The following is a 17,398-nucleotide window of genomic DNA, read 5'->3' as shown; positions in this document are numbered from 1 at the left end:
GAGTTGGGTTTCTCCTTCCACACCAGGACCGAGGGAATGGAGGTCAGGCTGTCAGGCTTGGCCACAAGCACCTTTACCTGATGAGCCCTCTCACCGGCCCCAAGGTACTTTAGAAACCTCTGTAGCTTTTGAAATGAGGAAAAGCCATCAAGCCCTAATAGAAGTATTGATTCTCATGCCAACCTAAAGTTTTAATGCATTTATGGATTGCTGATGAGATAAAAATTAACATGAAAAATAATCAATAAACATACCCTAAATATAAAGTCACATCAGAAAGCATCTCTGACGTCTAATGTAGGATTCTGTGTGTTCAGAGTTCCCTTAGAAACTTGAACTCTCTTTGACCTGATAGAAGGCAGGCACTTTCAGCCTGGGATGAAAAACAATATGATATGCCTGTTCAAAAATAAACAATTGTTAAAAGTGCTTTTCTACCCTGGAGACCTCACAAGAAAAAGCAACTTGGTGTTTACTGATAACACAAGAGGCATTCAGGGGAACCACTGCAAACTTGGAAAACAACTTGTTCAATCTGTTTTTGTTCTTTGTTTGATGGTGACAGTGACCCAGAAGTGGAGCTTCTTTCTCTCAGACCAGAGCACTTTGCAAAGCTCCCAAGCTCACAGTATCTCCAAAGGAGGAAGCTTGCCTGTGCTTCTCGGTAACAATGGCAGCATCCGGCTAACACTGTGAAGGAAGAGATGGGTGGTAAATTGTGCTGTAAATTTTCAAGGAACAGGCTCATGAAGTGACTTGGAGAGAATGTATTAATTTCCTTCACTTCCCTAATAGAAGAAAATAAAGCCACGGAATGCTTGTGAATGCTAATTAATTCAGTTTTATGCATATTCATTTTATGTATATGAGTTTAATGAATTCAGTTTTATTATATCTCACAAACTTTGCAGAACTAACTAGCAATGGTTTATATACGCAGGGGTTCCATTATTACCTTGAGCCAGTTGAGATCATGAGACCCAGGGAAAACCACGGACTTCCTACCCCACAGGCTGTTACCCCTGTTCTGCACAGGACCATGACTTAATGGTAAGCCATTGTTCTAAGAAAGGAACTTCACCAGATAGTCTGTGTGCCAAGTGGATGTCAAGAAAGTGTTTTTAAAAGGTTTGTTTTGAGACGGTAAGAAAATAGCTCAGTTGATAATGTGCTGCCCTGTAGGCAGGAAGATCTGAGTTTGAGCCCCAGAAGCCATGAAAAGAGTCAGGTATCGGGACACTTCATTGTAATCCCAGTGCTGGAGAGGCAGACAGTGGATTCCCAGGACTTGCTGGCCAGCCAGCCTGGCCTACTTGGCAAGTGCCAGGCCAATGAAAGACCTTCTCATTCAAAACATAAAGTGGGTGGGGTGGTGGTGGCACATGCCTTTAATCCCAAGCACTCGGGAGGCAGAGACAGGCAGATCTCTGTGAGTTTGAGGCACCCCTGGTCTACAGAGTGAATTCCAGGACAGCCAAAGCTGTAACACAGAGAAAACCAGTGTCAAAAAAAAAAAAAAAAACAAACAAAAAGAAAGAAAAACAAAAACAAAAAACAAAGTGAATGGCTTGTGAGGAACAACACCCAGGATTGACCTTTGGTCACTACATGCCTGGGGACACACACTGAGAGACAGAGACAGACAGAAACAGATTCATTTTGTTTTTCTTTATTCATAAATGAAGTTTACTTATATTTATATATTTTTTATATTTTATATATATTTATTTATATTTTGAGAAAACATGATTTATGAAATAGATTTGCTGAGTAAGAAGTTCCAGAAGAGACCAAGGGTTCTGAACCAGGTCTTATTCAATATCAGTATTGATATTGATAATCAACATCTCATGATTAGACTTTGAAAAGTCTCTAAAGATGAAGAGTAAGTTGGATCTCTACATCATACCATGTGGAAAATGAACTAAAGCAAAGGATGGTGGTGCATGCCTGCCTTCTGGAGGCAGGAGCAACTGAGTCTCAGTGAGTTCAAGGCCATCCTAGGCAACATAGCCAACTTCAGGTGTGTCTGATGTGGTGTCTTGAATCAGAATGGCCCCTCCAGGCTCCCATATTTGAATGCGTGGTCCCCAGTTGGTAGAATTGTTTGGGGAGGATTAGGAGGTGTGGCCTTGTTGGAGGAGGTGTGTCACTGAAGGTGGGCTTCGAGGTATGAAGAGCCCAGGCCCTTCCCGTTAGCTCTCTCTCTGCCTGTGGATCAGGATGTAAGTTCTCAACTGCTCTGCCACCACCTCGTCTGCCTGCCTGCTGTCACCAGGATTCTTGCCATGATCATCAGGGACTCTAACCCTCTGGAATGATGAGCCCCAACAAGCTCTTTTGGTCACGAGTTGCCTTGGTCATGGTGTCTCCTCATAGTAACAGAAAAGCAACTAAAAAGCCAGCTACATGTGGCCACAGTTGTATGAGAATTTTCTTTTTTTGAGACAGACTTTTGTTATATAGTTTTGACTAGCATAGAACTTGTGATGTAGCCCAGGCTGGCTTGAATTTATAATACTCTTCCTGCCTCAGTCTCCATAGTGCTGAGATTGCAAGCATACCCCTCCACACATGGCCTGTGTCAGTTCTACATGGCATGTCCTGAATGAGCAAATCTCTAAAGACAGAAAGAAAACTCTTGGTTAGGAGGGATGAGGTGGGGGGATGGCTGCTGAATGTATGTGAGGTTTTCATTTGGGTGCTAAAATAGTCTGAACTTAGTGGTGATGATGACGTAACCCTGCGAATGTGCCAGGAGTCACAGAATTATAAACTAAAATACAACTCAGCCAAGACGGTGGTGCAGGCCTATAATTCTAGCTATTAGGGAGGCTGAAGCAGGAGGTTTGCAGGTTTAAAGCCAGCCCAAGCTACATAGTGATTCATGGTTAGCCTGTGAGAATTATTAGGAGCTTGTGTCTCAGAATAAAAAATAAAATAAACAAATACATAAGAAATTAGGAATGTAGGTCAATGGTAGAGAACACAGGCAAGTCTCTAGATTCAATCTTCAGTGAAATACAATAAATTCATTAATAAATTACTTGTTGTTAAGTTGTGAATTTTTATGTTGTGTGAATTGAAAAAATAATTTATTTAACTTTATTTTATGTGTATTGGTATAAAGGTGTCAGATCCCCTTGGAACTGGAGTTGTTAACAGACAGTTGTGAAATGCCATCTCGGTGCTGGGAATTGAATCCAGGTCCTCTGGAAGAAAGTCAGTGCTCTTAACTGCTGAGCCATCTCTCCAGCCCCTGTTGTGTGAATTTTAATCTCAAGAAAAAACATTTTCAGGCATGGTTGCACAGGCTGTAATCTCAGCACTCAGAAGGCTGGGGAAAGAGCATTAGTTCATTATACAGTGAGTTCAAGGTCAGTCTGGGCTCCAGGGTGAGACCCTGTCTTACACACTTACACACACACACACACACAAAACCTGGTATGGTGGTGCACGCCTCCCAGCATTTGGGAGGCAGAGGCAGGTAGATCTCTGAGTTTGAAGCCACCCTGGTCCACAGAGAGAGTTCCAGGGCAGCCAGAACTACACAGAGAAAGCCTGTCTTGAAAAAAAAAATATGTGGACCAATAGAGCAAAATCGAAGACCCAGACGTGAGCGCACATAATTTCAGCCATTTGCTATCTGACAAAGACTCCAAAAACAGACTGGAGGAAAGAAAGCATCTTCAACAAACGGTGCTGGGAAACTGGTTGTCCACATGCGCAAGAATGAAACTAGACTCTTGCACAAAAACTAATTGCAAATGAATCAAAGACCCAAACGTGAAACCCCGAAACACTGAAGTCTCTAGGAGAAATCATCGGCAGCACCCTGCGTGATACAGGAGTAGAAAAGGACTTTCTGAATAGGACTAAGGTCAACAGTTGACAAAGTGTTCATCCACCCGCCCCTGCCTCTCAAGTCCTGGGACCAAAGGTGTGCGCCCACGTGCCAGGCTTTGTTTTAATCTGGCATTTGTTTATTCTATTTATTTGTCTATATGTTTTTAAAAGACTATCAGAGTGGGGCTTGAGTGATGATGCCTCAGGAGTCCTGGGTTTGGAGACCCACCACCTCTTTAGCAAGCCAGGCATGGTGGCATGGGAGTGAGGCACTTTCCAACACTAAAATGCTTCTACATAGGTTTATAAACAATCAACCAGGCAAAAAGAAATCCCAGAGAATGGGGGGAATCTGTGATAGCTATACATCTGCCCTGGCTACTTTTATGTCAACACAAGCTAGACACACCTGAGAGGAGGGAACCCGGACTGAGAAAAGTGCCTCCATCAGATTAGGCTGCAGGCAGGCAAGCCTGTGGAGCATTTCTTCATTAGTGATGGATGGGGAAAGCCTAGCCCATTGTGAGTGGGAACACCCCTGGGTTGGTGGTCCTGGATTCTATAGGCAAACAGGCTGAGCAACTGTGAGGAGCAAACCAGTAAGCGGCACCCTTCACAGCCTCTGCACCAGCTCCTGCCTCCGGGTTCCTACCTTAACTGCTTTTGATGATGAACTGTTATGTGGAAGCGTGAAATAAACCCTTTCCTCCACAACTTGCTTCTGGTCATGGTGTTTTGTCAGAACAGTAAAATCCTAACTAAGACAACATCTGCCAGAGGATTAATATCCAGAATATAGAAAGAACTAGTGAAAACCCATAGAACACAAACACACACACACACACACACACACACACACACACACACACACACACACACACTTCATCTTAAAAAAGGACCCAAGACCATTGTTTTTGAGAATTATCAAAAGAAAAAGAAACAAATGACCAAGAACAACCAACTACAAATACTGGAGGGGGTGTTAGAAAAAGGGAACAGGCCGGGCGGTGGTGGCACACGCCTTTAATCCCAGCACTCAGGAGGGAAAGCCAGGTGGATCTCTGTGAATTCGAGGCGAGCCTGGTCTACAGAGTGAGATCCAGGACATCTAGGCCTTGTTACACAGAGAAACCCTTTATCAAGAAAGAAAACAAAAAACAAAACCCAAAACAAACAAACAAAGAAAGAAAGAAATAAGACAAGGGGAACAGTTATTCACTGTTGGTGAGACTGTAAGCGGTCCAGCCAGAATGGACATCAGCGTGGAGCATCCTCAAAACCTAGAAACAAATCTACCTTATCACTCAGCTCTGCCACTCCCTGACACATATATGCTCAGAGGACTCAGCATCCCACTCCGCCATTCTTGCTCAGCCATGGTCATTGCTTCTGTAGCCGGGAAACAGAAGCAACCTAAATGTCCTCCAACCAATGAATGAATAATACAAATGCGGTGCAGATTCGCTATGGAATACGATTCAGATGTAAAGGGAAATGAAATCAGGAACTTTGCAGGCAGTTAGCTGGAACCAGAAAGACAGATGCCACAAGTTCTCTCTCATCAGAGGCTCCTACTTCCAAATCTTCAGATGTGAGTCCATATCTGGAGTTCCCACAGAAACCAGGAAAGTAGAAAGGGACCATCGCTGCAGTTTGGGGGGAGGGGAGGAGCAATAGAGAGGAGAACAGCAAGGTCTAAGTGATCTGATGGGAAAATGGGGAAGTGGGGCTCTAATTAGGGACGGGGAGAGAGAAATACAGAAGAAGAAAGAAAGAACAGGCAGGATGTCTGAAAAAGGCATTGTCAACTACCTACCTAAAAAAACCTACAATATATGTAAGTCTGTATATTAACATACATATATAGTAAATCAAAATTTCATCTGGGCTAACAATTCTCCCTCCAAGAGCCAAAGACTATCTAACATGAACCTCAAAACCAAGCGTGAAGAGTTCTCTTTTGAGTTCATGGTTACGGTTGTCCATGAGACTCCCCAAACATTACAGACTATTGCTGTTGACCTTGGTTGTCCGTCCCCCCTCCAGGAAGTGGAAGGTAAGTCTCTACTGCTGAAGACACCATGTACTCCAGATATGGGACTTAGAGGTCTCTTGAGCATGAACTGACCTGAATGCCCCCTCCCTGAAGATTAGCTTCCATGGTAACTGAAGGCATCATGCAAGTTTCCAAACGAGGGAAGCAACCAACAATCCTACCCAGCTATGAAGCCTATGAACCACAACAATGACCTTCATGGCATGATAACCCTAAAGGTGCATCAGTGGTATGTGTATACCTTAGCGGTAACCAACAGCTCTCGAGTTGAACTTAAGACCCACTGAACAAGAGGGAAGTCATGTGAGGTACTGGAAACCTATCAACTACCCAGGGCTAGTGAGGTCATGGGTCTTGGAGGAGAGCCTGCAAACACCACTTTCCTAAACCAGCATCATCCCTAACCACATTCTAAATATTTATCTTCATACCCACAGATGAGTGTAGTCCTCGTCCCTCATCAAAGAAACTCCCCTTGGCAGCAGATAGAGATTATTAAAGAAAACCACAACCAATCACATTGCAGTTTGGGAGCCCAGTTTCAGTGGGTACCTCTACAATACGACTCCCACACCTAAGGCTTGGGGACCATGTGGAAGAGGTGGTGGAAGATATTAAGAGCCAGAGGATGGGGAGCAGGGGTTGCTATGAAATTGTGTCTCCTAGGAATGTCAGAGGCTGCACCCACAAAGTCTCACAACCCGATTGCTCAAATGTGAGCTGGATAAGGAAAACACCAAGGGACATGCCAACATGGAAGGAGCAAAGCTCTTCAGTCCCCAACCCTAGGCAAGGGACTGCTGGCAACCAAGGAATACCAACAGCAGGAGACTAACTGGTTATCCAATACCAAACAGCCAGCCCTGAAATCACACATAAAGATAACGCTATACAGACTGTGCAGGTTATATGTAGGAATGTATATGTGTATAAATACATATATACATGTAACAGCAATCAATGAAAAAAGAGGCCATGAATTTGAAAGAGCAAGCATTACAAAGGGACTGTGGAGATGGCTCAGTCCGTAAATTACTCGCCTTCCATGCAGGAAGACTTGAGTTCAGAACCCTCATAAAAAGAATCAGGCGGGGTGACACTCGCTTGTAGTCCTAGTGCTGGGGGTGTAGAGTCAGGTGATCCTCTGGGCTTGCTGACAGCCTAGAGCAGTGAACCTTCCCAATGCTGCGACTTTGTAGCTAGAGTTTCCCTGGTCCTGCCTGGCCCACAGTCAGGACAAATCTCTCTCACCCACCAGTCCTGCAGCTGCTCAGACCCAACCAAGTAAACACACAGAGACTTATATTGCTTACAAACTGTATGGCTGTGGCAGGCTTCTTGTTATCTAGTTCTTATATCTTAAATTAACCCATATCTATTAGTCTATATGTTGCCACATGGCTTGTGGCTTACAGGTATCTTTACATGACGCTTTCCATGGCAGCAGCTGGCAGTGTCTCTCCACTCAGCCTTCCTCTTCCCAGAATTCTCCTCTCTCCTTGTCCCGCCTATACTTCCTGCCTGGCTACTGGCCAATCAGTGTTTTATTTATTAACCAATCAGAGCAATACACTTAACATACAGACCATCCCACAGCACTGTGACCCTTTAATATAGTTCCTCATGCCACTAACCATACAATTATTTCATTGCTTATCTATAACTGTAATTTTGCTACTGTTATGAATCATAATGTAAATATCTGCTATGCATGATATCTGATATATGACCCCCGAGGGGTCATGACCCACAGGTTGCAAAACACTAGCCTAGAGTAATCAGTGGGCTCCAAGCAATGCAACTTTATCCACTTAACCCTGAAACATATCCTCATGTTAGCAAAAATCCAAGCTGAGTCAGGACTGAAGTGAGGCTGGCCATTCAGGCAGGCATCCCCAAAGGAAAGCTACAGAGGAGCCTTCTGCTTGGGAACCACCTGGGGTGTCTGTTCCATCAGCAACTCTCAGATTTCTGTGATTCAAGTGATATTTTGCAAACAGAGGAACCAGATCTTTCTGATAAAACATTTGCTGAAAACATTCCCACCCTACCGCAGCAGGGAGAGTCCTCCAGTGGGAACATTTGATTAGAAACAAATGAAGAAAACGAACATTGTCACATCTTGCTGGCTGGTGTGACCCCTCTCTCTGATGAGTCTTGGGCTGCTAGAGATGTTCTCTCTACTCAGTGGAACCCAAACCCTGAGAAAGAAGCCACATGAATCCCAACACCGGGTCCTCCTCCCTTCCCTGAAGACACCTCGATCTTCTTCAACTCTGAAACTCAGTCTTTTCACAGCACACATGGAGCTCTCTGCTCTCATAGAAACGGGCAATGAGAAGAAAGAACGGAATTTCAGAAGGAGAAACAGCAACAACCCTAGAAGAAAGACAGAAAAGCGAGGAGCTTTGAAGACAGTCAGGAAACAGTCGAGTTTTCTGTCGTGTGCTCACACCTGAGAGGCAGCCCCGCAGGTTACATGTATACTTTCTGCAACATGGAGCCACTGACGGTTTTTCAAAGAGGGTAGAAGTTCTATGAGTTATAAGAGCTTTTCAAGAACAGACACTAGCACTCTCACGACTGGAGGAGGGGCATTGCTTTCCTGTCGAAATCGCAGGTGAAATGCAAAGTTTAGGTCACTCTTGGGTCCTGCTCCAGAATGGTTGACATACAACCTTCAATATAGATCTCCAAATGAGTCTCCTATCTCATATATCAATGTTTTGACCACTTGATCATATCTAGGAGAATGACTTTTCATAGACTTTCATAAGCCGTTTTTTTTTTTGTTTTTGTTTTTTTTTTTTTTGCAGCCGAAAGAAAGGGACCGATATATGAGATATAGCAAAGGGAAAGATGTAGGAATTTTTGCTGACTTAGACTGAGAAACAAGCAGTCAAGAAGTATGTAAGGAATCCTCGGTTTTCCTGGGCTTTATCATTTTTAAATTAACTTTTGAGTGATGGGCTTAACTATGACACTTCATACTTAAACATTATTATAGTTTGTTCTTATACATTCTCTTTCCATGCTCCCCTCTCTCATCTATTCTTGGGTTTTGATCTACAAATCGGCAGGGCAGCTGTTTTCAAAGACCCAAAGACTATCACAAGGCAAAAGCTCTAGGATTACTGCCCATCTTGGTAGGCTTCGTCTCAAGAAGTCAGGGGAGATGGGTATTCAACAGATCATGGAGGCAAGGCCACAATAGGGAAGGATTCCCCGCAAGTAGAGTTAAGCCTCAGCAATGAGTTACCCCCAGCACAGACACACACCAGGGCACCACTCAAATAATAGCACCTTTCGTTTGCATAAGGCCAGACTCTGACCTGATTTGAAGCTGCTCAAGACTGAACACGATTTAGGCTCTAGAAGTTACTGATGCAAAGGGCCCATTAACCTTCCTTAATCTTGCGCTCCTAATATGTTCTCCAAAAATACTTAAATGCCAGGTGTACAGAGTGTAATTTTTATTCCACACTTGGAAACTGAAAATCCTCCTTTCAGACCCTCTCCATTGTTTTTGGGTATATGCTGGCACTTCATTCTCTCTGTAATAACGAAGTCTCCTGGAGATGTTTCGGAGTATCCAGGAGATGCACATAAACCATTAGGATATAAATGGCTTAATGGGAAAACAGGATAGGCCAACTGGATATCTGTCAACCAAGATACACGCAGAGTTCTCATTAGGAAAATGCTAAGCAAAAGGCTGTCTTCAGTGCTGAGAAGAAGAGGAAATGGTCTCATGTTTAACAAGAATATCAAGAGCAGCGACCTCTGGGAAAGTATATGAAAATGTTTTCTATGTAAATCTGAGGATAACGCAAACCTCCTTTTAAAGATTATGTCCAACTGGACTTATACTATGTATTAGTTACTTGTCCCTTTGCTCAAACAAAATGGCAAAAGCATCTTAACAAGGGAGGTTTGGTTTTGGCTCAAGGGTGCTTTCTGTCCATCATAGCGGGAAGTCACGGCAGCAAAAGTTTGAGGCAGCGGGTCATGTTGTCTTTGTAGCAGGAGAGAGACAGAGACGGATGGGGCCGGTGTTAATATTCTCATCCTGCCCTTTGGTGCCACCCTATGCCCTGGCATAGAAGCCAATTCTTAAGGGAAAGCTCCACCCCTTCCTCTCTCCTCTCTCTTCCGCTTTCCTCCCGCGAGGTGTGCACCTCTTGAACCCCTCGACCTTCTCTCTCTCTCTCTCTCTCTCTCTCTCTCTCTCTCTCTCTCTCTCTCTCTCTCTCCCTCCTTCCCTCTTTCTTCCCCCTCCAAATAAAACTCTTACCGAGTGCTGTCTGCATGGCGGCGTCTCTGTCTCTCGGCCCCCCCCCCCCCCCGTGGGACACCTTGGCTCTACCCACCAGCACATGTAATTTATAACAGCAAAGAGGGGGAGATGTTGGGCTCTGCTTCTTTTCACTCTTCCATTCAGTCCAGGACCCCAACTCAATGAATTACCTACCTTCATGGTAGGCCTTCCCAATTCAGCTTCATCTAGAAGATCTCTCACAGGCATGTCCTGTGATTCGTTTCCATAGTGATCCTAAGTCCTGCTAAGTTGACACTCAAGCCCAACCACCACACTCTACAATTGACACTGTCGCTTTATTTTGAGACAGTGTCTCACTATATAGCTCTGGTTGCTCTCAAATTCTCATTTTCCTGCCTCTGCCTCCCAAGGCCCAGGATTAGTTAGTTAGTTAGCCTGGCTAGTTAGTTAGCACTCTTTACGAGACATCTGCTGGGCTGTGAGGACCCCGGGGGCAGCTGTCACTGGCTATCCCACAGCTCGGATGGTCATTATTGGATCTCTAGGACCAAGCCCAATGCCTGCTTTGTTGTAGGCAGTCACTGAGCCTTTGATTACAGGAAAGATAGATGGATTTCATTATCCGCTGCCTGAGAGTATTGCATAGTTGATTTCTTATTTATGAAAGAAAAGAAGTAGCCAGAAAGAGAAGCCTCCAGCACTGCCAGCCTTCCCAGACAACATACAGCCTGAAGAATGAAGAACCGTAGATCACAGTTAAGAGCTATGAGGACTGACCCCTAGAAATCAAACTTGCATTGACCTGGAAATGGACCAGTAGTGTTCAGGCGGACCCAGAGCTCAGTCTGTAGAAGATTAGAACAAGAAATCAAATTTAGGCCCCTTTAAGTGAACCACACATGGGAATCGAGATAAGCCGGCTCTCAGATTTACGTAAACTTTATGCTTACGGAAGGATCACTCAGCAAAGGGTTACAGTTCTGTCAAACTCACAACATTATTGCTCTAAGATGTGGGGTCTTGAAGTATTGTGATGGTGTGAGGGAGCATATCAAAAAGTAAGCCAAGAGGATACTCTGTGTGTGAGTGAGTGAGTGAGTGAGTGAGTGAGTGAATGAGTGTGTGTGTGTGTGAGTGTGTGTGTGTGTGTGTGTGTGTGTGTGTGTGTGTGTGTGTGTGTGTGTGATATTTCTCCTCCTCCCTCTCTGCAAAGTTTGGAAAACAGGCTGGTTATTAAAAGACACAATCCGAAAGGAGGGCTTTTACATTTTTATCATTTTACTTTGCATATATGAGTGTTTTACCCTATGTGGGTCTGTGCACAATGTGCATGCCTGCTGTCCCTGCAGGTCAGAAGAGTGTGCTGGATCCCCTGGAACTAGAGTTACAGGCTGTCGGAAGCCACCATGGAGATAGATGCTGAGAATCAAATCCAGGTCCCTGAAGAGAGTAGCCAGTACTCTTGACTACTGCTGGGCCATCTTTTCTCTAAAAGGAGTTTTTTCTTGATCTGCTTAAGGGGTCCCCTGGCAGTAGGATCAGGAGCCATCCCTGGTGCATGATCTGGCTTTTTGGAGCCCATTACCTATAGTGGGACACCTCACACAGCCTTGATGCAGGGGGAGGGGCTTGGATCTGCCTCAACTGAATGTACCAGGCTCTGCTGACTCCTGTGGGAGGCCTTACCTTTATGGATGAGGTAATGGGGGGTGGGTTGTGGGGGAAGGCTGGGGGCAGGAGGAGGGAAGAGAGGGGCAATCTGTGGTTAGTATGTAAAATGAATAAAAAATGGAAAAAAAAAAGAAAGCTGTGCACTGGTGACTTGTTGACCTCAGCTACTTCTGTCCCTCATCCATCAAAACGCCATGGCTGTCACCTCCTCCGTCTCCTCTTGCACATGGGTCTTTTTCCATATTAATTTTTCTTACCACTGATAGGACACTAAATTGTATCTCGGTAACTTCTTTTCCACATGGCCTTATGAAAGCTCCCAAGATGCAGCATTATCCATCTGAAGAATTGGTGCTGCCCAGAAAGTTCCTCCAGCGTCACCACAGAAGGACGGTCACTGCTCTAGCCTCAGCATTTGCTGGGGGTACACGAAGTTATCTCTTCTGTTCCGTTTTTCAGTCTTCTCTAAATGCAAGGACACTAATTTCCAGCAATCCCCACTGGGTTCCATCCGTATTTTAAATGAAATACCCATCCTGAGAGTTGGCCGTGGCACACAGACAGTACCTGGTAACATTGTGGTCTCCTCTCTGAGACCATCAAGCGACTGAGTGTCTTTGTCTTGGACATGGGTTCTTGATGTCTGGCTCAGTGTGGCCTCCTAGGGAGGAAGGCCTGTTGGTGGGGAGGAAGCAACTGGCCTTTTTCCTACAGTTCCTTAGGAAACTCCTGTCGGTTAGAATCTATACAGGTGATGGGCAGATTCTTGCTTCTTAGAGCCTCAGACTCTTAATCACAATAATTAATAATTAATGCAATATCTACCAAAGTATTGACCTGATTCTATGTAGCTACTTTCTCCAGTCTCTAGTTATTCATTCTATAAAAGGACCTGCTCTGGGAAGGAGCTGTAAGTTCTTTCAGGTTAACACAGAGCCTAGGACCTCAGTATAAAGACAAAGCTAAGTCCTCACAGTCATGGGTCTAGACGCAGTTCTCTGTGGTATCACTGAGGAAAATAAGGTAGGCAAGGTTTGCCTGCCACTCTCAGGACCCTGCTTATGCTGCCCAGTAAGGGATCATGACTTCCATTGGCACAGTGTTTTATGGCTTACCTGTATTTTGACAAACACCTCTATGAAAGTTTTTTCCAGTTGAAGTCACTGGGGCTAATTCAACAAATAGTTACCAAGTTGGGACTAGATGCCAGGGGCAATGGAGTCAAGCTGACATCCAGCTTTATGACTCCTATCTTCAGGGAGATGAGTAAACACAGTGTAAACAGCCCTAGGTTTTAAAAGGCTCATAAAAAAGTCATTGAGGCGGAGGAGAAGCTCTCTGCTGGAGGCCTTGATTTTTATAGGATAGACTGTGTAGATAACAGGAGCTCCAGGAAGGACATTCTACCTCCCAGCTGAGGTTTTATTTGGAGGTTTGTTTGTTTGTTTGTTTTCTGTTTCTCATACCCCCTGGATTAGAAGAGATAGACTCCAAGTGTGATGACTATTCTTGGTTGTCAACTTGACTACATCTGTAATTAACTAAAACCCAAAATGCTGGGTACACCTGTGAGGGTTTTTTTTCTTAATTTAACCATTTGACATGGGAAGCTCCACTTGTAATTCAAATCTTTGAGGTGGGAAGATCCACCTTTAATCTGGGCCACACCTTCTGCTGGCAGTTTATATTAAAAGCCATGGAAGAAGCTCTCTTTGTCTGCCTGCTCTCACTCTGGCTGGCAAGTCCATTCCCTCACTGGCATTAGAGCCTCCTTCAGGATTCTAGCACATAGCGAAGCTCAACTGAGACATCCAGCCTCATGGAATGAACAACTACTAAATTCTTGGACCTTCCATTGGTAGACAGCCATTGCTGGACTAGCTAGACCACAGCCCCTAAGCCATTCTATTAAGTGTGTGTGTGTGTGTGTGTGTGTGTGTGTGTGTGTGTGTGTGTGTGTGTGTGTTCTGTAAGTCTGTTCCTCTAGAGAACCCTGACTAATACACGAAGCTCCCCTGTCCTCTAGAAATGCAAAGGCAGTTCATCACCAGGGCAGATATACAGAGCTCCAAAATTCCCCTCAAGACCAATCCAGTGTCTCCAGAGGGTCTGCAGGTATTTTCTCCACTGCATGCCTTTGATTTTGCTTGCTCTCAGTTGGGCATAGCAGAACATTTAAATTATTTTGAAGGAAGACACACATCACTTTTGCTCATTCTAACAGTTCTTGTTAAAAAAAAAAAACATCTGGGATAGCAAAATGGGTGAGATAAGTGTAAAATAAATTTAAAAGATGCTGTTCCTAGAAATAGAACAGAACTACTTTCTTATGTGGACTGTGTGGTGGCCAGGGGTCTGCAGGCTGCCCTGGATCCAGGCCTAGGAAGTGACTCAGTCGTGGCAAAAAAACCACTCCATGGAAGAACATCCCAGGGCTGGGTGTGGGAATGGGACATATTGAATGATATAAATTCTGCTCTTGTGCACACATTGTTTTGCAAAATCCAGGCATGAGATCATTTGGCCTGGATGTTTTCTCTGAGGGTTTCTCACAGACAAACACAGTTATCTGAATTGGGTTAGAGCAGGGAAAAGGCATTTGGGGGGATTATCTGATTGTGCATGGGGACAGTTAGGCACGTCTCAGCTGGGTCAAATGGCTTCTATGTGTTCCCCAGAGGCACAGCCATGAACATCTGATCATATTATTTTTTTTCTTGCCAAGTTCCAGAGAAGAGCTTGCAATTCTTCAAAACTATAGTCAGGAAGCTGAGTCCGCGTCGCTCTCCTTCCAAGCAGGTGTTACCTGAAGATGGCAGCTGGCCGGGCGGGTTTATTTCTTGTTTAAGATGACAGGAAAGAATAGTCCTCGAGATCAGTTACAATCTCTGCCACAGGGAGATCACAGTGGTGACATGAGCTTTAAGTCACTGGAACTGCCTCTTTCCAGAAGGGATGGGCATGATGATGTCACACTTCTGAGGTGTTTCTGATCACTTGTACGGGACTGTCCCCAGGAGAACCAATTAACTGGATATTTCAGCTGCATTTCTGTCAGCCTTGGACTTCAGTCTGTGGTTAGGTCAGGAATCTTTGGTTTTTTTCTATGCCCATGCCATGTGCCTTCCATGGGACTTTGGTCAGATTTCCTCATTCTGCTCTATCTGTCGCTTGATTCTGCTTAAGATTTTTCTCCTCAATAGGATGGTTTCCTAGGCCTGAAATATTATCACTCAACAGAAAAACTAGAAGGCATTGCGGCCTCTCTTCAGTGAAATGCCCACATGTCGGAAGGAACTTGGAGCCTGTTGGTCATGGTTTTCTTAGGTGACAGAAGAGAGAGAGGAGTGTGTGCTGAGTTCGCCCTCTTGTCTGGGGCAGTCGGTTCACACACAACATGGAGATCCATCCAGCAAGAAGGTGGCCTGTGGAAGCGTGCAAGGGGAGCATGACTGAACCTTCCTCTCACCTTCAGGCTGCTCAGAGTCAACTGCAACCCAAAGGCTTGCTAATGAGGACAGACCCTGACAGACCCGAAATCAAACACCCTCAATCAGGGAGGATGGTGTCACAAAATACCATGGAGTCTGCAGGCACGGGAGGTGGAGCATGGAGCACTATCATCCAAAAATGCTAAAGTCTGGAAGATGTTCTAGGTCTGTGGAGAACAGAGCAATTACTGAATAGCACATCTAGTCACAAACTTAAAGTCCTTGTCCTGTGAGAACTAGAAGTCAAGACCTTAAGAAATCTAAACATTTCAGATCTGTCCATTATTAAGAAAACTAGTGATATGTAAGATGCATGTCTCACTTTTGAGGTAAATTTCCTAGGAGGACAATAGGTTATTCCAGTCATTTTTCTAGATCTCCGAGATCAATATATACTACTCAAGAATTACCATGTCAAAGTTCCTTGAGGTGTATAGTTGTTCTTTCTCAGCAGCCTGGGAGTAGGACCTGAATTTCAATTCTCTTTCCCTTGTTTCATACATGTGAAAAACATTGGATGAAGTATTTTATCATTCTGGGACTTGGTTTCCTCATCCATATGTATACACACATACACCACATATTATACACTTATCTATTATATATACATTTACCCTATAGATAACATATACAGGATAAGTCTACATACCTATTTAGGCATATGTTGAAGAACTATATGTATATTTGTGCTATATTATATACATCATACATATATTTAAAAATTAAGTAAGTACACATATACCTGCCATTACCAAGACAAGGATGAGTGGTTCCCTTGAAGCTATTAAATTATTGTAGTGGTTTCAGCTTATTGATCTAGTGTAGCCTGTGAAAAGTGTGGTGTGAGCTTGATTTCTGTTTTGTTTTGTTTGGTGGTATTGTGGCCCTACCTAGCCCTTGCTCTTTCTAGGCACAAGCTTTTCCAATGGGTTCTTTATCTCAGCCTCCAAGCAATATTTTTACACTGGGGTTAGTGCTGGTTTAGGGTCTCTGCCATAGCTTGATCTTCTACTTTTTTACACTTGTTATTTCAATTACATTCTATATACACCAAGTATATAATCTATAGATACATGCCTCACACATCACAATGAGAGTGACATGTGGTCATGCCTGTGAAAACGGCCGTCATGGAGTGGTACACAGCAGCTGTCCCGCACGGTGGCATCCTAGGCTGGATTCTGTTGAGATGTGAGCTCTGCGTGTGTGGCTGTGTGCTGTGACTTGAGATCATACAGCAGTCACTGACAGTTTCAGGACGTAGATGCTAACTGGGGAAAATTGATGAACACTTGATCCATCAGCCAATGAAAACCATAGCTTGACCCCTTTATTTCTGGGTTTTAGAAACAATGTATAACAAATGCTTAGACTCTGTCCAGGAAAAAAAGTGACTTCTTAGTTGAGACATTCTAAGTATCTACTGGGAAATTCATATCCATCGGGTAAGTGGAAAAACAGCTGTGCCAAAGGCCCTTTTCTTGTCTCCTCTTTCCTTGGTGGATGAGGTAGGCCTGGGCTCTCTCCACAGACCATCAGAACCAAATGCTGACATGTCAGGTCTCAAGAAAGAGGACATCACTTAGACGCTTAGGATGACTGCCTGGCATTGCTCATAAATTATGGATGGCACAATTAAATCTTTTCCATCCTGAGTACACATACCCTCTCTGTTCCCAAATGTAACTTTAGATTTCATATTTTGTTCTCCCACATGGCTCCAGGGGAGGTTAAATAATTTATATATTTCTATTAAACCTTTCCTGGTACCGCCAAAACAGCTTTTAAAAATGCAGTCATTAGGATCTCAAAAAGAATTTCAAGGGTTGGGACAACTCCATGGAGAGAGCCCACCGAGTGTGCTCAGGACCCTGGGTTTGACCCCCAGCACTCTGAGGGGGAGGGGAGGTGTTGAGGGGAGGGGAGGGGAGGCATTTCAAGGGTCACATTGAGACGTGTGTCATCTAGACACACAACTGAAAGCAGATGTTTGGATGTGTACGCACACGGCCATTCAAGTCACTAAACCCCTGTGTGGGACTCAGCATGTTAATG

This window comes from Peromyscus maniculatus, chromosome 15 (assembly GCF_049852395.1).
Source record: "Peromyscus maniculatus bairdii isolate BWxNUB_F1_BW_parent chromosome 15, HU_Pman_BW_mat_3.1, whole genome shotgun sequence".
Taxonomy (NCBI): domain Eukaryota; kingdom Metazoa; phylum Chordata; class Mammalia; order Rodentia; family Cricetidae; genus Peromyscus; species Peromyscus maniculatus.
This window is presented reverse-complemented; position numbering follows the sequence as displayed.